The sequence below is a fragment of the Cinclus cinclus genome, chromosome 9, assembly GCF_963662255.1.
Source record: "Cinclus cinclus chromosome 9, bCinCin1.1, whole genome shotgun sequence".
In the NCBI taxonomy this organism is placed as follows: Eukaryota; Metazoa; Chordata; class Aves; order Passeriformes; family Cinclidae; genus Cinclus; species Cinclus cinclus.
The window spans coordinates 900,440-921,420 of NC_085054.1; the positions used below are offsets into that span (position 1 = coordinate 900,440).

The 20,981-nt window shown below is 53.9% G+C and overlaps 1 pseudogene; it reads left to right on the forward strand.

The window, feature by feature from the left end:
* The first annotated feature begins 16,951 nt into the window (after positions 1–16,951).
* On the forward strand, positions 16,952–17,883 carry LOC134047446 (olfactory receptor 14C36-like; annotated as a pseudogene).
* The last annotated feature ends 3,098 nt before the right edge of the window (positions 17,884–20,981 follow it).

Consider the following 20,981-nt stretch of genomic DNA (forward strand, 5'->3'; position numbering starts at 1 on the left):
GAAAAGGTGCCTGCAGCCAAAAAACACTGGAACTGAGTTACTGTTCTGTTTGTGGGTAATTTCATAGCTGTTGTTGTTCTTGTTTGTCTTGTTAGATATACTAGTAAAGAACTGTTATTCCTACCCCCATATCTTTGCCTGAGAGGTCTCTTAATTCCAAAATTATAATAATCGGAAGAATCACATTTTCTTTCAGTCCAAGGGGAAGCTTCTGTTTTCCTTGGCAAACACCTGTCCTTCAAACCAAGACAGGGGGGAGCAGCCAAAACACTTTGTGTCTGCTTTGGGGACACAGGGTCCAAGGAACTGTGGTGGCAGAGGGTGACCTGGGCTGGTGGCAGGTGAAGTCCCATTGCATGACATCCCAGAGTGGCACAGGACAAAGTTAAAAGCACCCACAACCCCACTGATGAAGTCTTTCTGATGCTGCACATCCTATAGGAAAAGCTGCTGTTACACAATCCATTGAGATTTATTACTTCCATTTGCAGTACTTTAGGTTCAAGTTTCAAACTGCAATGCTTTTACCCTCGAGACACAGTCATGCACAATTCATTTTTCAATTTCCTCTTTCTTCAACCACAATTTAAAATAACTTAATATTGGAATTGAATCCCAAAATCATTTAAAGAAGGATGTTGAGGTCAGTAAGATGGATCCATGCCATCAAAACTTTTATGAAGCAAATAATTCAGTTGTCTTTTAAAAAATATCAGTTACCACTTAATTGAAAGTTGCAGAAGATTTTTCACTACACTTTGGGCTTTTTTCTCTTCTTTTTTGCTTTTTTTTGTTTCTTTCCTTTTTTTCCTATTTTTTTAAACAGAGAACACATCCTTAGAAAGGAATGTACAGCAAAATGAGATGCATTTCTGATAAACAGTGAAAATGTAGGCTCCTCCTCTGTTTACTTTTGTCTGAATACCCTGATGAAAAAAATGTAGCAGATAGCTGCATAGGGGTAAAGTGGTTGCATTGCACTAAACTGGAGTTTAGCACTGGTGACATCCTGATCCAGTCACAAGTTGCAGAATTCTTTTGCAGATCTGGAGCCATGTGTTTGCAGGCACAGCACCTCCAGTGCTGACACACCAGTGCATGAGAATAACTCTTATTCCTTCAGAGAATTTGGGCTCTGCCCAAGAACGAGGTGCTACAGTCCTTTGCTCCTGGTTCCTGTGTGGAGCAGCTCCTTCCCTCTGGCTGAGCTGCTCAGGCAGAGCCCGGCAGCTCCTGGCCCTGCAGGGCTGAGGCTTTTCCCCCTTGCTGGGCACAGACTGATGGAGCAGCACAACTGAAAATGGGGACACACAGAGGGACCAGGAGCAGCTGCTTTTGTCCACCTGGAGCTCCAAGGCCCAAACTCTGAGCAGACAGGGCTGGAAGAGATTCACAGGCTCCCTGTTTGCTGGGCTGCCCCACTTGTGCCCAGCCCAGCTCTGTGTGGGGCAGAGGGAGAACCAGGGGCAGCTCCCTCCCAGCTCCCAGCCCTGGGATCCCTCTGGCCCCAGGGCTTGGGGCACTGTCAGCACCCTCTCCTCCAGCTACCACTTCTGCTGGCACTGACAGCAACACCCAAACTGTGGCTGATCCCGAGGGAGCAGCAGCAGTGCCTGGATCTGATCCCTGGCTCTGGGGCAAGGCTGGACAAATGACACCCACAGCAGCAGCAGCAGCAGCAGCAGCAGCAGCACATGGACCTGACTTTCACACAGCCTCTGGCACTCTTCCCTCCCATGTGCAGTGGTGTCACAGCAGCCTTAGTGCCAGCAGGGACTGGAGATGGCAGTGCTGGGATCCTGGAGGTTGTGCAAGAAACAGAGGTGGGGACTCCCTCTCCATTTGCAGCTTCCAGATGGAAAAGGCTGCTGTGACCAGGTGGCTCCAAGGGCAGACAAAGGAGGGGCTGGAGCCCTTGATCTGTGCCAGGTCCACAGTCCTGGGCAGCAGCCACCGAGCACAGGGGGAACAGAGGGAACAGCAAGAGGGACAAAACCAGTCAAGGTCAGAGACAGGGAAGAGTCAGACCTGGGAGAAGGAACAGCTGCTTCATTGCACTATCAGAGAAAGCTCTTGACTGGTTCAAAGTGCTGAAAGGCGTGAAGGGCAGACAGGTGACACCAAATATTGCTCCTGTTTTCACAGCCTCCCCTCTCAGTGTCCCAGAAGGAACTGGATGAACTGTATCCTTCTCTCCAAGTCATTTAATTCAGCATGAGCAGCTTAGCACCAGGAGCTAAAGGAGCTGAAGCTTTAGGCCACAAGAGCTGACCAAGAGGGAACTTTTGGATCCTGGGTTTAGGAGGGCCAGCAGCTGGGACATGTCCCAAGGAGGCCAAGCCAGCTTCTCTGGAAGGCCCCGTGCCCTTCCTGGTATGGCTGTGTTGGCAGCCCTGGGGACTCCTTCGGCTTCCCTGAGTCCACAGAGCAGGGCAGTGTTTGCTGATGGTTAGAGCTGTTCCTAAAAATCCTGTTGGGCTGCCTTAGACACTTGGGGCAAGGGATTCCTTCCAACCTGGGCCACTTTGGGTGGGCTGAGTGTGTCCCCAGGGCAGGTGTCAATGTGTGCAAGGGTCCTTTGTTACACAGTGCAGCATGGTCTCTTACAAGGAGTCTCCTGTCCTTGTGGCAGGAGCCCTCAAGACCAGAGTGCAGGACTTGCTGTCCTGCAGCCTTCCTGAGGCTTCTCTGTCGTGGGTGTCTTCAAGGCACAGCTGTATGACTTGTTTCCTCACAGCTTTCCCGAGGCATCTCTCTAGAAGGTGCCCTCGAGGCCAGACTCTGCCATGGCAGGCAGATTTCTCAGCCTGTTCAATGTTTGCAGAAGGAAAACAAAGAAAGGCCCTGGAGTTTCCCCAGCACAACAGCCTGAAGTGCTGGAGCAGTTCCAGCCAATGCAGGATGGTGAGTAGCACAGCTGGACCACAGGATTAATGCTGCTGCCAGATTGGCCCCAACCCATCCCATCCCATCCCATCCCGTCCCGTCCCATCCTGTCCCGTTCCATCCCGTCCCGTCCCACCCACTGTGGACATGGCCAGGGACAGGACAGAAGAGGGGCTGGGCAGACACCCCGCAGCAGTCATGCTCCATCCCCTGGGGCATCCCAGGCATGTCCCTGCCTGGGGAGGACAGGGCTCGGCTGCATTCTCTGGTCTCTCCTGCAGCCCCTCAGCTCTGGCTTCACTCACTCTTTCCCAGATGAAGCCATGGACAGGACACAAGAGCAGGATCCCACCCATGGCCACTTCCGCAGAACACTGAAGGTACCTGCAGCCATCCCCACCTGGGCTGGGCCTGATGTCACTGCTCAGCCCAGCACAGTGCTTGGAGCATTGCAAGGAACTTGCCTCTCTTCCCTATGCTTTGTTCTCCTACAGAGGTTCCAAAACTTCCTACACATTTGACGTAGAAAGACCAGAACCACAGCAACAGAGGGCACAGCTGAGCCTGATTCCAGGCTGACTGAGCTCCAGGCATAGCCAGATGACAGCCCAGATTCACCTGAGTGTTCAGAGGACTCTGACACTGCAAGGAATGATGACTGGGCAAAGGCTGACATAGCAGTGACTGAGGACGTGGCTGTCACAAACAATGACACCGGAGAGACTCAGGGCATCACAAATACTGACACCACTCCCACTCTGAGCCAGGAACTCGTGGGGAACTATTTCAAGGACCACTGTGTTTCTTCCCAGCCAAACGTAAGCAGACTGGGGACAGAGTTTGAGGCCTCACAGGATTGTGTGTGCACTCACACCACGGTCACTAGGCCCCCTCAGTCTCTGAGGCCAGCACAGTGTGGTGGGGAGGGAAGCACTTTTTGGGGGAAGCTGGGGAGTGCCTCCCATGGACAGTGCTCCAAGTCTTCCCCACCCCCTCCAGGTGCCAGCCATGGTGAAAAGCATTCACCAGAGTCTCGTGTCCCATGCCACTGTGGGTGTCAGGCTGCGCACTGACATTTGGAGGCTGGCTGGAGAACACCCTGATGACATGGTGCTGACCCTCCTGCGCTGTGCCCCAGCGTGTGACAGGTATGGGGCCCACGTACCTTGAGAGCTCAGGGCTTACCATCCTTTAGGGCCCATGGCCCTGTACAGCCTGTCCAATGGGGTCTGCCAGACAGGCACAGAGCTCCAGGACCCTCAGGCCCCTCTGTTTCCTGAGCCTGCTGCCATGCTCCCTCCCTCCCCCTCAGGGCATTGGGGCTCTGTCACCTGGGCCCCACAGCTGTACAGGGCATGGTCCTGTGACTGAGACCCCCTGACACAGAGCTGTGATCCCACAGAGCTGCTGCAAGGATGTGGAGAGCCATAGGCTCGTCAGGACCAACAGTGGAGAAGGTGCTGCCCACACTGCTCTGTGTGATGGAGGATTGGCCTCCACACAGTATGTGCACCTCTGATGGAGACAACAAAGACGTGTTTGCCCTGGCTGTGAGTTTCTGGAACTGGCCTCTTCTGGCTCCATGGTCACCTCTCCAGCAGTTATCCATCCTCTCCATGCCTCAGGCACTGGGCTGAAACCTGGGCTAGAGACAGGCTCAGGGGCACCGGGCCCACTGCTCCCACTGCATCTCCCCTCGGGCCCTGCCCCATGGACACCTTGACCCATGGACACCTCAACACTGAGCGCTGTCTCCGGCTGCTTCTTTTGCAGGCAACTCTGGTGATCTGGCTAATTGTGCCTCAGTGCCAGAAGGCAATGATCCTTTATTCCTCCCACCTGTTTGTGGCTCTGCTCTTCCACGTGGTCATCACCACACAGCAGATGCCAGAGGAAGTTGATAACTTCTGGACAGCGTGCCGGGAGGAACACCGCCTTCCCAGCCATCCCAACAGGTCCCAGTCCTCCTGTCCTTCCCATGCCCTTGTGGCCAGTGCCAATGCTTCCAGTGTGATCTGGACTTTGCTCTGCACACAGGTTTGAAGTGCAGGCCATGAAGGCTCTGCTCTTCTGTCTGCACTATAACCCTGAGGTTATGGCCATGGAGCGCAAGCATGGCTGGAACACGCTGCTCTGTGCTGACACCCAGCACTATGCCGTGGGTCTGCTGGCCAGGTGAGACCCCCATTTCCCCTCTGCCCCCGACATTTGTGCTCTGTGCCTGGGGTGCCCCACACAGTCTCTGTGCTCATGGGCCAGAGGTCCTTGTCACCAAGGGACCACCAAGCAGAATGGAAAATGCTGGGAGAGGAGGTGCCTAAAAGGGACAGCCTCCCAAAATGCCCACATCACCTCCAGGGATGCTGGGCGAAGACTGGATCTCTGTGAGTCAGTCCTGAGAGAGGTTTGCCTGCCCACTTCAGTGTCTTGTTGCCTTTTCCCTCTGCCAGGGGGATGCGCCGTGCCTCCCTCTCATTATGTTCTGGGATTGCACGCTGCCTGCTTGGAAGGCTTAGCAGGGAAGAGCCACGCTGGGATCTGCCTTTCCTGGCATTCATTGTGGAGGTGAGCCTGATGGCCAGCGCTGCCTCACTGAGCTGCCTCCCAGCTCTCTGTCCTTGTCACCACAGCTGCCTGGGACGGTGCCTGTGCCCTGTGCTTCTGTCTGTGCCCAGACCTGTGTGGTTCCGGGCTCCTGCTGGCCAGGACCTCTGTCACTGGAGTGTGCCTTTCAGGTCCTGGACTGCTGGGATTTGGCTAAATGTGCTGACAGCACCCTTGAGATCATGTCAAGGTATGTGCAGAGCAAATGCAGGGAGAAGCATCGCCTGGTGCTCAGAGGCCTTGTGGTGCTCAGCAAGGATCCCTCGATGGTGAGAAGGGGACAGCGGCTGAAGCTGCACTGGGGAAAGCAGCCCCTTGGGCTGGCTGGGCTTCGGGAGCTGAGGCAGATGCTCCCAGCTCTCCTGCCTCACCTCCCCGAGTTCTTCAGGACAGGCCTTTGGCCTCTGGGCCCTGCGGCAGCAGGGTGGGGTTGCAGTGCCAGGGCGGTGTTGGTGGTGCTGTCGTTCATGGCTTCACTGCATGGCCTCATATTCCATACAGGCCAGAAAAATGTGTAGCCTGTCTCGAAGCCTTTTGGAGCTGCTGGGTGATGCAGATGGAGAGGTGGTTGGCATGAACCTCCACGTGTTCACAAATGTGCTCCAAGACAAAGACATCCTGACATCCAGCACCACCGGTCTGAAGATGGCCCAGGCACTCCTGGCCCTCTTTGACAACGTAAGGCTCTGTGTCCTCAGCCATGGGCACTGGCTGCTGCCCAGAAACTTGGTGGCCTGTGGATTATTTGGGCCATTGTTGGGGGGGCTGGAGTAGTTGGCACTGAGGTATTTTCCTTTCCTCCAGGACAACAGCCACGTGCAGCTGCTCTTCCTTGACCTCCTCTGCAAGGTGAAGGGACTGGTAGTAGACGAGGGAAAAAAGCCCCTTAAGTCAACTGTGTGCCAGAGCCTACTCCCACTTTTATTCCACTGCCATGATGAAAATTAGCGTGTGGCACAGGTGAGGACTCGTGGACTGCTGGTTCATCCCTGGGAGGGGACTCAGCTGCCTCCTGCCCTGGCACCTCCCGGGCTGCAGCCTCCTCCAGGTCTTGACACAGGGACGTGGGTCCTGTGCCCTGAACTGCACTGCCATCTCCACATCTCTGCTGCTCTCCAGGCTTCTCGGGAAATGCTGCATTGTGCAACCAATTTCTTGAAGAGGAGGAGTCTTGAGCAGCTGCTGAAGAAGGAGCAGCTGTGGAAGTTGGCCGAGTGCCAGGTAAGGACAGCCTGGAAGCCCCAGGCTCAGGCTGGAGAAGCCCCCTGAGCGCGGTGGTCACTGTGTGGGGCTGGCAGCTGTGGCCGTGCCCAGTGCTGCACCCAGGGACGGCACAGGCTCTTCTTCAGGCTCCCGTGGCCCCGAGTCGGGTGCTGATGGAGCCCCGGCCCAGCCGGGCTGCAGGGCAGCACCAGAGCTCCCCAGGCAGCACCCAGCCCTCTGCCCCTGCAGAGCCCAGCGCCTCAGGGCTGGGCAGGCAGGGGAGGCCCTGCCAAAGGGGCAGAGCCCGCCCCAACCCTTCCCTCCCTGCCTCTGCTCTCCCCAGCTGGCAGAGGACAGGAGCCGAGCAGCCGAGCATCTGCGCCAGGCCCTGCCGTACCTGCAGAGCCCCCAGGAGCCCCTGCGAGAGGCGGCCATCAGGTTCATCGGTGAGCCCGGGGTCCCTCCCCACCCACCACGGCTCAGCCCCAGCCCCAGCTGCTGCCCTGGCAGCGCCATCCAGGCCCGGCGCCATGGAGCCCCGGCTGCCCTCGGGGCTGCTGCCGCCCTCTCCCAGCCGTGCCCTTCCTTGGGTGTCAGGAGGTGGCGAGGGCCCAGGCTGAGCCCTGCCGGGCCTGGAGGGCGAGTGGCCACAGGGCTGGCAGCGCCGCTGGCAGGGAGCTGTGCCACTGGGACAGTGACAGGCTCTGTGTTCCCAGGGCTCACCGGGCGGAGCTTGAGGGGGCAGAAGGAAGAGCCCCAGGTGCTCAGGGAGTGAGTGAGGGCAGCGGGCTGTCAGCGGGGCTGGTGGGGGGAGCTGCAATCCCTGGGCAGGGAGCTGCAATCCCTGCCCGGCTGTGGAGGTTTTCACTCCCTGTGTGGATGAATGGTGGTGTGGATGGAGCACACAGAGATTTCAGGGATGCCTGCAGGTGGATTTGTGGCCAGCACCTTGCAGCTGATCCCCTTGGCCCCTCCTCTGTATTGGCCATGGGAAACGCTAGGTGGGATGGCCCTGTCAGGAAGGTCTCCTTAGATTTCCACTGATCTGAGCTCTGACTGTGGGTCTGTTAATCTCTCTTCCAGTCTTTCAAGCTCTCAGGAGAGATGACAGCCCTTCCCAGACAAACATAACTCAAGACCTATTCAGTGGAAGAGCTGCAGAACCATGCTCATCTGCTGGCTCAGAAGTACCAGCATCCCTTTAAGCTCTCCAGATGCCACGGAAGATGAGGCTACCTTGAGACCAGAAGAGACCAGCTGGAGCTCCAGGCACAGCTGAGCCTGTTGAAGTTCATGTGGCTTCAGCCCTCTCCCTGCTTGTAGATAGCTCTCTCCCTCCAGCCTTCAGACACTGGCCATCCTTCCCTCCACTATTCCTCCCTTTTGACTGTTCCCTCCCTCCATCCCTCACACTGTGCCCATCCCTTTTTTCTCTTCCACCTCATTCCTCCCTTTTGACTGCTCCCTCCCTCCAGCCCTCAGACTGTGCCCATCCTTTTTCCCCCTCCAGCTCATCCCTTTGCTTTGCCTTCCATCAATAAAGTTTGGCTTCTTCACTTTGCCTGTATCTCTGTGGAGCTCAAGCAGTGCAAATCCAAGCCCTGGGACACACAGGCCCTTCCTTCCATTTTCTTCCATGCCATGTTTTGTGCAGAGATGCAGAGGAACAAGGGCAGATCAGGCTGGAAAGGTCTCAGTGGTTCAGGTCCAGTTCCACAACACTGTGGAGTAAAGGCCTTGCTGAGCATCCTGGAGCCCCTGGGTTTTAGAAGAGCCACTCCACCTGAATATGCTCTGAACCCAACTGGGAGGGATTCCATGGCAAGCATCCACAGAGGGCAAAGGAGCTTGGAATGCTGGAAGTTTTCAACAACAGCTTCCTGAAAGCACAGCAGTGCTCCATCCCTGCCCAGGTAAGGAAGAGGGCAGAACAAGAGACCATCAGGGCTTCACAGGGAGCCTGGGTGTGCCAAAGGGCAAATGAAGCAGCAGCGCAGTGCCTGAGACTCAGATGCATGACCGTGCCAGTGTCCAGAGTGTTGTCAGGCAGCGCTGGGTCCTGGGTGCGGTTCTGGTCCCCACAACGGAGAAATAGCAGCCCCTGCCCCAGACCCAGTCAGAAAGCCAAGAAAGTGAGAGCAGAAGGAGGGCACCCTTCCAGTCTCTCTTGGGCATGGCTGCAAAAGAGCCCCTGCTTCTTCTTCCTCCACCTGTGATTGGGGTGTGCTGATGGCAGAGCCAGCCAGACTGTGCTCTGTGTGCCAAAGCCTGTTGAGAGTGGGCAGGAAAAGTGCTGTGTGCACAGAGCAGAATCCTGTAAAGTGCTGGTAAGAGCATCCTGCGGGAGCAGGGCTCTAGTCTCTGGCCCGGAACAGCCTGGTCTTACTGCCATGACCACAGGCAGGAGATGAGGCATGTGAAGAGGCAGTGGGCAGCTTGTATTTGTAGAGGGCTGGGACTGCAGATCTGAACCTCCACCTGGAAACACACTTGGGGGAACACGAGCTAGAGCCAGAGTGCCTGTCCTGCAGCCCTGAGGGCTCTTGGCCAGCACAGGGCATGTACCACCTGCCAGGGACAGCTCTCAGCCTGCCTGGCAGCTCCCCATGGACTGTGGGGAGGAGTTGGAGGTGGAAGGAGCCACCCCCATCAGGGCAGATTCCTCCTGCTCTGGACATGGTACTACATGGCCAGGGCTGCTCTCAGCTCTGTCCTCAAGGCAAGGCAAAGGGGCTGTCAGGTGTGTCTGTGTCCCTGAGACTCCTGCACTGTCCCACAGGGCATCAGCAGATGTTCCTCAGATCTCCCTCACAAAGTGCCTCCTCCTTACCCTGCTCTGCCTACAGACAGCAGCAGCAGCACCTTGGCTTGCAGCATCTCAGTTTGTCTGAGCTGCCCTTCAGGCCCTGCTGCCAGGTAGATGGCCCTGGGCAGTGCCCTGTGCTGGGAAGGGTCTGCAGGGCAGAGCTGAGCCCCCAGGGCTGGGCTGGGCTCTGGGAGCACTGGCAGGGACAAGCCTTGGATAGAGAGAAACAGCTCCCAGTAGGCACAACTCCAGGGAGCAGAGAGCCAGACTAAAGCTGGATATCACTCCATGTCCAGATGTACAGGGAAAAAGAGGATGGTTTAGAGAAAATAATTTTTTAACTGGAGTCTTCAAAAAGTCCACTTAATTTCTCAGGCATGTTTATGTTCAGCCTCCCTGAAATAGAGGGAGTTGTAAGCAGGAAATGGTACCGGTGGGAACCATCACGTCTGACTGCACAGGAGCACTGGGAAACCTGTATTCCCTCTGGGCTCCACAGTGTTCAGCCTGAGAGTTATGCTGTAGATGACGACGTAACTCAGCGGCAAAAACCTAAACTAAAAATAAAAAATGTTTAGTAAGGTGTCCTAGTTTGAAAGACAGGTGTTTGCCAAGGAAAGCAGAAGCTTCCCTTTGAACTGAAAAAAAATGTGATTCTTCCGATTATTATAATTTTGGAATTAAGAGACCTCTCAGGCAAAGATACGGGGGTAAGAATAACAGTTCTTTACTAGTATATCTAACAAGACAAACAAGAACAACAACAGCTATGAAATTAGCCACAAACAGAACAGTAACTCAGTCCCAGTCCCTCTCTGGCTGCAGGCACCTCCTCCCTGAGCTGCAGTTCCCGGTGCTGGGGGCAGGCAGGTCCCGCAGAGCTGCAGGAGGGCTGGGGGTGGTGGCAGCGCTGTACCAGGGGGAGAGAGAGATGGAGAGAGAGCCCTCCGCTCACGGTGTGGGTCCTGGTGCTCAGCAGAGTGCTGGATGGTGGTAGATCACAGCGAGAAGACAGCAGTGCAGGGTCCGATAGCAGTGAGGATGGTTTCCTGACGCTGGGATGGCAGGGATGGGGCTGAGGCGGCGATCGTCCTTCTCGGCTGAACTCCACGGGGGATAATGGGGCAAGCCGGAGCCTTCCGCTTCCTCTTCTGGATGTTTGAATCTCGCGGGGTTCCCTCTTCCCTCTCTCTCTCCACCAACCCCCCCCCCCACCCCTTGTCACCAGGGCCCAGTCAACAGGTATCTTAGCATGACAATGGGGAAAATTCCACAGAGGGAAAAGGCAAAGAACCAACCCCCAACATTATCCACCCCGAATTTTCCCCTACCATCATGCTACATCAAATTAAAATCTTCAAATTACAGACATCCATACAGTTACAGATACAGGCGCAGTATCATAGGTAGTTCACCCTAAAACAAGGTCTCCTTGGGGTATGCATCGGGTCTTTCCATCCCTTTGTATCATCTACCAGGTACAACCTGGCCCTTGAGCAAAAACCACCCCACAAATTGGATTGTCTTTGCTGGAGGCAGGGTTCACCCAAACAGTTTTTCCTAGCATACCTCTCATATGCACCACTGGAACCTTGTCCCCATCTGGTGTTGTCAAGGGCTCAGACTGGGCAGGGCCTGCTCGATTAGTGGAACCTCGGGTGATCACTAACCATGTGGCTTTTGGTAGATTCATCTCCCAGTTCTTGAAAGTCCCCTCACCCAGTGCCTTCAAGGTGGTTTTAAGCAGCCCATTGCACCGTTCCACTTTCCCAGCCGCTGGTGAGTGATAAGGAATGTGGTACACCCACTCGATGCCGTGTTCTCTGGCCCAGGTGTTTATGAGGCTGTTCTTGAAATAAGTCCCATTGTCTGACTCAATTCTCTCATGGGTACCATGTCTCCAAAGGACTTGTTTTTCCAGGCCCAGGATGGTGTTGCGGGCAGTGGCATGAGGCACAGGGTAGGTCTCCAACCATCCAGTGGTGGCTTCCACCATGGTTAGCACATAGTGCTTGCCTTGGAGTGTCTGAGGCATTGTGATGTAGTCAATCTGCCAGGCCTCCCCATACTTATATTTGGACCACCGCCCCCCATACCAGAGGGGCTTCACTTCCTTGGCTTGCTTGATGGCAGCACACGTCTCACAGTCATGGATAACCTGGGAAATGCTGTCCATGGTGAGATCCACCCCTCAGTCTCGTGCCCACTTATAGGTAGCATCTCTGCCTTTGATGACCTGAAGCATCGTGGGCCCATCGAGCCAGGAACAATTCTCTCTTGTGTTGCCAGTCTAAGTCTATCTGTGACACCTCTATCCTTGTAGCCTGAACTACTTGATCATTGTGTCGGTGCTCCTCATTAGCCCAACTCTTGGGGACATGGGCATCTACATGACGGACCTTTACGGGTAGCTTCTCTACCCGACTGGCAATGTCTTTCCACTCATCAGCAGCCCAGAGTGGTTTTCCCCTACGTTGCCAGTTAGCTTTTTTCCATCTTTCCAGCCAGCCCCACAGAGCATTGGCTACCATCCATGAATCAGTGTAAAGGTAAAGCTTTGGCCACTTCTCTCTTTCAGCAATGTCCAGGGCCATCTGAACGGCTTTGAGTTCAGCAAGTTGACTTGATCCACCTTCTCCTTGAGTAGCTTGTGCAACCTGTCATGTGGGGCTCCATACGGCTGCTTTCCACTTCTGGTTCATCCCCACGATGCGACAGGAACCATCGTGAAAAGAGCATAGCGAGTTTCATCTGCTGGCAGTTGGTTGTATGGCGGGGCATTATCAGCCCGGGTCACTTGTTCTTGCTCCTCTTCATCAGCAAGACCAAAATTTTCACCTTCTGGCCAGTTTGTAATTATTTCCAAAATCCCAGGGCGATTAGGGCTTCCGATACGGGCACGCTGTGTGATGAGGGCGATCCACTTGCTCCATGTGGCATCGGTGGCATGGTGGGTAGAGGGGACCTCCTCTTTAAACATCCACCCCAGCACTGGTAGTCGGGGTGCCAGGAGGAGCTGTGCTTCTGTGCCAATCACCTCTGAGACAGCTTGAACTCCTTCATAGGCAGCCAAGATCTCCTTCTCTGTTGGGGTGTAGTCGGCTTCAGACCCTCTGTAACTTCGGCTCCAGAATCTCAGAGGTCGGCCTCGGGTCTCACCAGGTACCTTCTGCCAAAGGCTCCAGGACAAGCCCTTGTTCCCGGCTGAAGAGTAGAGCAAATTCTTCACCTCTGGTCCCGTCCTGTCTGGGCCGAGGGCTACAGCATGAGCGATCTCCTGCTTGATCTGGGCAAAGGCTTGCTGCTGCTCAGGGCCCCAGTGGAATTCGTTCTTCTTCCAGGTGACCAGGTAGAGAGGGCTCACGATCTGGCTGTACTCAGGAATATGCATTCTCCAAAAGCCTATGGCACCTAGGAAAGCTTGTGTTTCCTTCTTGTTGGTTGGTGGAGACATCGCGGTGATCTTATTGAAGACCTCAGTGGGGATTTGGCGCCGCCCGTCTTGCCACTTTACTCCCAGGAACTGGATCTCTCGGGCAGGACCTTTGACTTTGCTCCTCTTGATGGCGTAACCGGCTCCCAGCAGAATCTGGATGATCTTCTCTCCTTCCTCAAATACTTCCATTGCCGTGTTCCCCCACACAATGATGTCATCGATGTATTGCAGATGTTCTGGAGCTTCACCCTTTTCCAGTGCAGCCTGGATCAGTCCATGGCAGACGGTGGGGCTGTATTTCCACCCCTGGGACAGTAGGTTCCAGGTGTACTGCACGCCCCTCCAGGTGAAAGCAAACTGAGGCCTCCACTCGGCTGCCAGAGGAATGGAGAAAAATGCATTGGCAATGTCAATGGTGGCGTACCACTTTGCTGCCTTGGACTCCAGCTTGTACTGGAGTTCCAGCATGTCCGGCACTGCAGTGCTCAGCAGTGGATTCACTTCATTCAATGCACAATAGTCCACAATCAATCTCCATTCTCCATCAGACTTGCGCACAGGCCAGATGGGGCTGTTGAAGGGTGAGTGGGTTTTGCTGACCACCCCTTGGCCCTCCAGCTCACAGATCATCTTGTGGATGGGGATCACAGCATCTCGATTTGTCCTGTACTGCTGGTGGTGCACTGTCGAGGTGGCAATTGGCACCTGCTGCTCCTTCACCTTCAGGAGTCCCACTGCAGGTGGGTTCTCTGACAGTCCAAGCAAGGTGTTCAATTGCTTAATGTTTTCTGTCTCTACAGCAGCTATTCCAAAAGCCCACCTGAGTCCCTTTGGGTCTTTGTAATAGCCATTCCTGAGGAAGTCTATGCCTAGAATACACGGTGCCTGTGGGCCAGTCACAATTGGATGCTTCTGCCACTCCTTCCCAGTCAGGCTCACCTCAGCCTCCAGCAAAGTCAATTCCTGTGAACCCCCCGTCACCCCAGCAATACAAACAGGTTCTTCCCCCACATGTTCTGATGGTATTAGGGTGCACTGTGAACCATTGTCGACTAATGCCCTATGTTTTTGTGGCTCTGATGTGCCAGGCCATCGGATCCACACCGTCCAAAAAACCCGGTTTTCCCGTGCCTCTCCCTGGCTAGAGGCAGGGCCCCTCTAGCACTGGTTATTATTTCCTTCCTGGGCATACATATTGGAGGTTCCCTCAAGGGGATCTGACAAATCATCCTCCCTTTTGTAACAATCTTGGTTATGGGAAGTTGAGGCTCCCTTCACTTTAGTGGAGCTCCTTTGGTTAGTGTTTCCCTCCTTGAGTTGACGCACTCGTGCTGCCAGGGCAGAAGTGGGTTTCCCATCCCACCTCCTCATGTCTTCGCCATGGTCATGCAGAAAGAACCACAGGTCAGCATGTGCGGTTTACGCTCTCCCCCTAGCTGGGGGACATTGGGCTCTAATTCTGGCATCTGTGACTCGCACTGGTGCTGCATTGACCTTCCTCATCTCCTCCCTCACCCCTCTTATCTCATCCTTAAACTCCTCTCTGAGTTCCCTAATCACTGCAGAGACTTGAGCCTGCATTGGGCCATTCATTATACTCTCAAAATTTCTGAGCTTATTGGCAACAGAACCCACTGTCTTGTGGTTGTTGTCAGCATTAAATGGGTGCAATGAATGTGGTGTATTGAGATGGCCCCAGGTGTGCCAGATTCCACAACATCTGCCCTGTGCACCTGACCTTGTCGGGGTCATTGTCATGTTGTCCACCCCTCCCAAAGAGTACTTCCAGTACTGCCACTTCTCTCAGCTGTTGGATCCCCTCCTCAGCGGTCTTCCAGCGCATTCTATGGTGCTCCTGCATTCTCTCTCTATGGACAAACCTCTCTCTTACACTCATTAAAAGCCGCTCCCAGAGGGAAAGGGGGCCTGGTTCCCTTATGAATACATGATCCACACCTGAGTCCTGGGTCAGGGGTCCCAAATTCCTTGCCTCAGTACCATCCAGCTGCACACCTGTACCCATAAGGTCCCAGACCCGCAGTAACCACGTTGTAAAAGCCTCACGGCCCCTTCGTACAACATCTTTACGCAGATTACGGAGACTCTCGTATGACAGGGACTCCGTGACGATCTCAACCTCTGGCTCCCCAGCTGGTTGTGAGGGCCCTGCTTTCTGATCCTTATTATCTAGGTGCTTTGTTTTCACCCTAGAGTTTCTAGTTTCCACGGGGGCAACTGCTGCTGGCTGTGATTGCCCTTGCAGTTGAGCTGGAACCTGGCGAGATGTAACATTTGTGGGTTCCACTGCTGCACCATCAGGTTCTCCCTCTTTAAGGCAGAGGGAGAGTTTCTCAAGAGCTGGGGAAAGGTACTCCTTCAGCATTTGGCCCATCTCCTTCACTAGAAACCCAACCCACTCTGGATGGTTCCTTTCTGAGGTGAGCTCTAGGGCAGAGTCAGGCTCAGGGGCAACATCCTTAACCTCTGGGGCAGAATCCTTAGTCACTGGGGGAGAATCCTTAGTCTCTGGGCAGGGGCAGAGTCAGGCTCTGGGGCAGAATCCTTAGTCTCTGGGGCAGAGCCAGGTTCTGGGGCAGGGTCAGGCTCTGGGGCAGAATCCCTATTCCTTGGGGGAAGTATCAGGGTTGTCATCCAAGTCAATCTCCCCTCATCTCGGAATATTAAATAGAACAGGTTTACAAGGCCTATTAGCAATGTCAGCCACTGTATGACATCATTACTGCTTAGAAGAGATTTGAATCCCTCAAAAGCTGGTGGAGCAGACCCAAAAAACTGTGTAAGGGGTTGGGACAAAATTTTTCCTGGTGTCATATCCTCACAGTATGTACCATTATTAAAGTAACCCCAAAAACATACAGTTAGAGTGTGATAGCCCTGAATCCATGTGCCCACCTTCCAGAGGAAGTTAAAAATCCATGAATTTCTCACGTTATCAGCCCACAACAGGATCTGGATAATAGTTACAGCAGCCTGAGTTATAGGACCCATGTTCAAGTAAGGGATTGCAAATGGGAGAGATAAAGCTGTGGCCACATGGAGCCCAAACCACGGTAAGCTGGACAACATGATGCCACCTAACACAGAACTGAGGTAACTCAAGAGCTGTTATTCCTTTTCCTCCCTTTTCTCTCAATGCCCTCGGGCCCCACGTTGGGTGGCCAAAATCTGTCCTGGTTTGAAAGACAGGTGTTTGCTAAGGAAAGCAGAAGCTTCCCTTTGGACTGAAAAAAAATGAGATTCTTCCGATTATTATAATTTTGGAATTAAGAGACCTCTCAGGCAAAGAGATGGGGGTAAGAATAACAGTTCTTTACTAGTATATCTAACAAGACAAACAAGAACAACAACAGCTATGAAATTAGCCACAAACAGAACAGTAACTCAGTCCCAGTGTTTTTTGGCTGCAGGCACCTTTTCCCTGAGCTGCAGTTCCCGGTGCTGGGGGCGGGCGGGTCCCGCAGAGCCGCAGGAGGGCTGGGGGTGATGGCAGTGCTGTCCCAGGGGGAGAGAGAGATGGAGAGAGAGAGAGCCATCCGCTCACGGCGTCAGTCCTGGCACCCAGCAGAGTGCTGGATAGTGGTAGTTCACAGCAAGAATGCAGCAGTGCAGGGTCCGATAGCAGTGAGGATGGTTTCCCGACTCTGGGATGGCGGGGATGGGGCTGAGGCGGCGATCGTCCTTCTTGTCCGAACTCCGCGGGGGAAATGGCCCAGCCTTCTGCTTCCTCTTCTGGATGTTTGAATCCCCAGGGGTTTCCCTCTTCTCTCTCCTCCCTCTTGTCACCAGGGCCCAGTCAACAGGTATCTTAGCATGAAAATGGGGAAAATTCCACAGAGGGAAAAGGGAGACAACCAACCCCCAACATGAGGTTTCCCTATAGGAAGACAAGTGGTTTTGAGTGGATTCCAAATACGTTCCCATAGGATTGAATAAAAGATATTGGTCCAAGCTTGTCAATAACTTCTTTGAACAGACCCAATGCCCAGAGGGAAGAAATGTCCAACAGCAGCTCCATCAGCCACTTCCTCCTGCTGGCATTGGCAGGGACACAGCAGCTGCAGCTCCTGCACTTCTGCCTCTTCCTGGGCATCTCCCTGGCTGCCCTCCTGGCCAACAGCCTCATCATCAGCACCGTAGCCTGCAGCCACCACCTGCACACCCCCATGTTCTTCTTCCTGCTCAACCTGGCCCTCACTGACCTGGGCTCCATCTGCACCACTGTCCCCAAAGCCATGCACAATTCCCTCTGGGACACCACCAACATCTCCTACTCAGCATGTGCTGCTCAGGTTCTTTCATTTACATTCTTCCTTGGAACAGAGTATTCCCGCCTGCCCATCATGTGCTACGACCGCTATGTGTCCATCTGCAAACTCCTGCCCTAAGGGACCCTCCTGGGCAGCAGAGCTTGTGCCCACATGACAGCAGCTGCGTGGGCCAGTGGCTTTCTCAATGCTCTGCTGCACACACCAATACATTTTCCCTGCCCCTGTGCCATGGCAATGCCCTGGGCCAGTTCTTCTGTGAGGTGCCCCAGATGGTCAAGCTCACCTGCTCACACTCCTACCTCAGGCAACTTGGGCTTCTAGCTGTGAGTGTCGGGTTAGCTTCTGGGTGCTTTCTCTTCATTGTTTTCTCCTATGTGCAGATCTTCAGGACTATGCTGAGGATCCCCTCTGAGCAGGGAAGGCACAATGCCTTTTCCACCTGCCTCCCTCACCTGGCTGTGGTCTCCCTGTTCCTCAGCACTTAGACATTTGCATACCTGAAGCCCCCTTCAATCTCATTCCCATCCCTGGATCTGGCACTGTCAGTTCTGTACTCGTTGCTGCCTCCAGCCCTAAACCCCCTCTCCTACAGCCTGAGGAATCAGGAGTTCAAGGATGGTCTCAGACAAATCAACATTAATGTTTTTCAGAAGCAATAAACTCTTATTCACCTTTATAGTTCTTACAATGTTACTCATTAATGCCCACAATGTGTCCTGTTGGGTTTTTTTCTGCTGGCAGAGGTAATGTATTTTTGAGTATTTGTTAACAGGAAAACCTTTTACTGTACCACTTTTAACTCAGTATTTGCCTTTCTAATGAGAATTTCAGACTATATAAAGGAAAAGCTGTACTACATATGCAGTTACACAAAATAAACAACTCCATATTGCCATGTTTGCCGTGGCATCTTTCCTTCCTGACTTCTCTGGAGTTGCAGGATCAGTGCCTCAAGGCAGAGCTGGGGAGAAAAGGGAACCCCAGTGCTCTTCACTGCCAGGAAGCCCCAAGATTTCTGCTCCACAACCTCCCCGTTATGTAGCACGCACAGGGGGCACAGGGTGCAGGAGAGATGGCCGAGGGCTGGGCAGGGCTGGCAGGGCCAGAGGCACCCAGGCCTTTGTCCCCTGGGCTCGGGCACGGCCTCTGCAGGCCCCACAGAAGGAACTTTCCTTGCAGGGGCCGCACTTTGCTTCTGCCTCGGCCCTCCCTGAGGAGGCTGGCAGGGCTTGCAGGCTGATGCCATTTGTCCTTGCTGCCCCTGCCATCCCACTGCCCCAGCAACAGCCCCGAGCCACCCGTGAGGGACAGGCCCTGCTGTCCCAGGCCTGGGCTCAGCCTTGGCCTTTCTGCTTCCTCCAGCCAGCCCAGGCCTTGCTCAGCATTGCAGTTCCCTGCTCACAGCCTTTGGCTCCTGCAATCCTGCCCTCAAGGATCTGCTCTCCCCAGGCCCTGGGGAGCCTTGGGCACTCCCTGCCCTCACTCATGGGGGGCACTGATGCTCCAAGGCACTTGGAGTTTTGCTGCTGACTCCTTGAGCAGCTTCTTCAACCTTTTCTCAGTGCCGCAGGATCCTGGCCTCAGCCCCAATCCACCCTGGAGGTCACTAAAATACAGAAAGGCCTTGGGAGCTCTTTGTCTTCCTTCCATTGTCTTCAAGTCTCCAGGGCTTGTGCAGCTGCTTGCAGTCAGTTTGGAGTTCTGTTAAAGAGGGAGATTTCAAAGTGCACCTCATGATTTTTTTTTGTTTTAATCCAGGGCATACTATTTTTATTTAGCAGTTCATGAAGAGGTGACTGAAGCATTCCCCAGGTGAAGTTGATGTTGAATGTCACCTTAGAAGGTCTGGGCACAGAGAAGAATGATCCCTTTCAGGGCTGACCCTCTTTGGACAACCTGCTCCTCACCCCCAGCCTCACCATGTCTGACATCACCCACCTGGGAATGACATCCTGAAACATAAAAAAACCTCACTATACATTTATTATTATAAATATAGTAAATACTTATATTTTTTCTCTATAAAACTAAATGGTATTAATTTTAATAAATTGAAAATAATTAAATTTACTAAAAAAATTTCTTTACATATTTATAAAAAGAAGTAATATTTTTATTACCTATTTTTTTCAATTTCTATTAAAAATCTATACATTTTTAGCAACCAGAAAAATTTTTGGTCATTGGCTCTAAGTAACACAATTCCCTTAATTATTGGCTCTTGATTTCTCCCTCTTTATGCTAATTAGTCTTTTTTTCAGTCCTTTTGCAATCCTTTTTATCATTTTCTCAGTCAGGGCAAAAAGAGGCCACTTTGGGGTCCATGGAGATATTTCTAGGGCACATTTGGGGCAGATTTGAGTTTGGGAAGTGAATTTAGAAAGAACTTGAGGGTCTGGAGGACACTTCAGGGAGCCGGGTGGGCACTGGGCAGGGCACTAAGGGATTCTGACGGACACCTCGGCGTCTGGGGGAGCTCTTGGGGGTCCAAGGGGAAAACTTGGTGGTCAGGGAGGGGAATCTGGAGCCCTTCGAGGTCCGGGAGTGCACCTGGGGGGCTCGAACGGGGCTCTCTGGGGAGCGGGGGATGATGGGAGTTGTAGGCGCGGGTATAATAATGTTGAAAAAAGAGCCGCGGAGCATCACGGGGGTTGAAGGCGTAGCCGCAATGTCTCCCTGTGGGGCGCGGTGCATGACGGGAGATGAAGTCCCGGCTGGAATAGCGCTCTACGGGAACTGCGGAGCATGATGGGAGCTGTAGTCCCCGATGTGGCTCGGACAGGGCATTTGGGGTCCGGGAAGGCACCCTGAGGACACTTTTGAATCCGAGCTGTGAGTTGAGGTCTTCAGGGGAACGTGTACTGTTCGGGAGCATTTGGGGGGAGCTTGGGGAGCTCTACCCGAGCCCTTTAGTGCGCGGGGCACGGCCGGAATTTTCAGCGTGAAGCTGTGTTATGTGGTGCTGTGGGGCCGCGGGAGATGACAGGGGATGAATTCTCAGAAGTGATTGTAACAGGAATCTGTGGGAGCATTCAGGGAATCCGGAGCCGCTTCTGGGGGCTTCTGAGGGGATGGTGAAGGGGGTACTGTGGGATCCTGGAGAGTGTGGGGGGGACGCTTATGGGACATGGTGGGGGGGTAGATACCAGAGTTCTGTGAAGCGCGGGGCATGACGGGCGTTGTAGTCCCAGCTCTAATGGGGCTCTATCGGGCCGCGGGGCATGATGGGAGTTATAGGCAAAAAGCAAAGATGGCGCCATCACCAGGCACCGTCCCCAGTCCCCGATCCCCGGCGCTGATTGGCTGCGGACAGGGATGGGCGGAGGCGCGAGCAGCCCATTGAACCCCTCCGGTCCCTCCCAGTACAGCCCAGTTCATCCCTAGCACAGTTCAATACAACCCCAGCGCCCCTCCAGACCCTCCCAATACTCCTGAGTTCATTCCTACTCTATTCCAGTTCTCCCCAGTGTCATCCATAGTACGCCTCAGTGTCCCCTGTCATCCCCACACTCTTCAGAGTGTCTCCAGTTTGTCCCAGTATATCCCAGTATCACTCAAAGTATTCAAAATTTCCTCCACTATTGCCCAGTCCCAGTATGTCCCAGTATGTCCCAGTGTGTCTCTGTGTACCCCCACAGTCCATCCCAGTCCACCCAGATTTCCCCTCAGCATTCCCCATGTTCTCAGGTTGTGCTCAGACAAACTGAGATGCTGCAAGCCAAGGTGCTGCTGCTGCTGTCTGTAGGCAGAGCAGGGT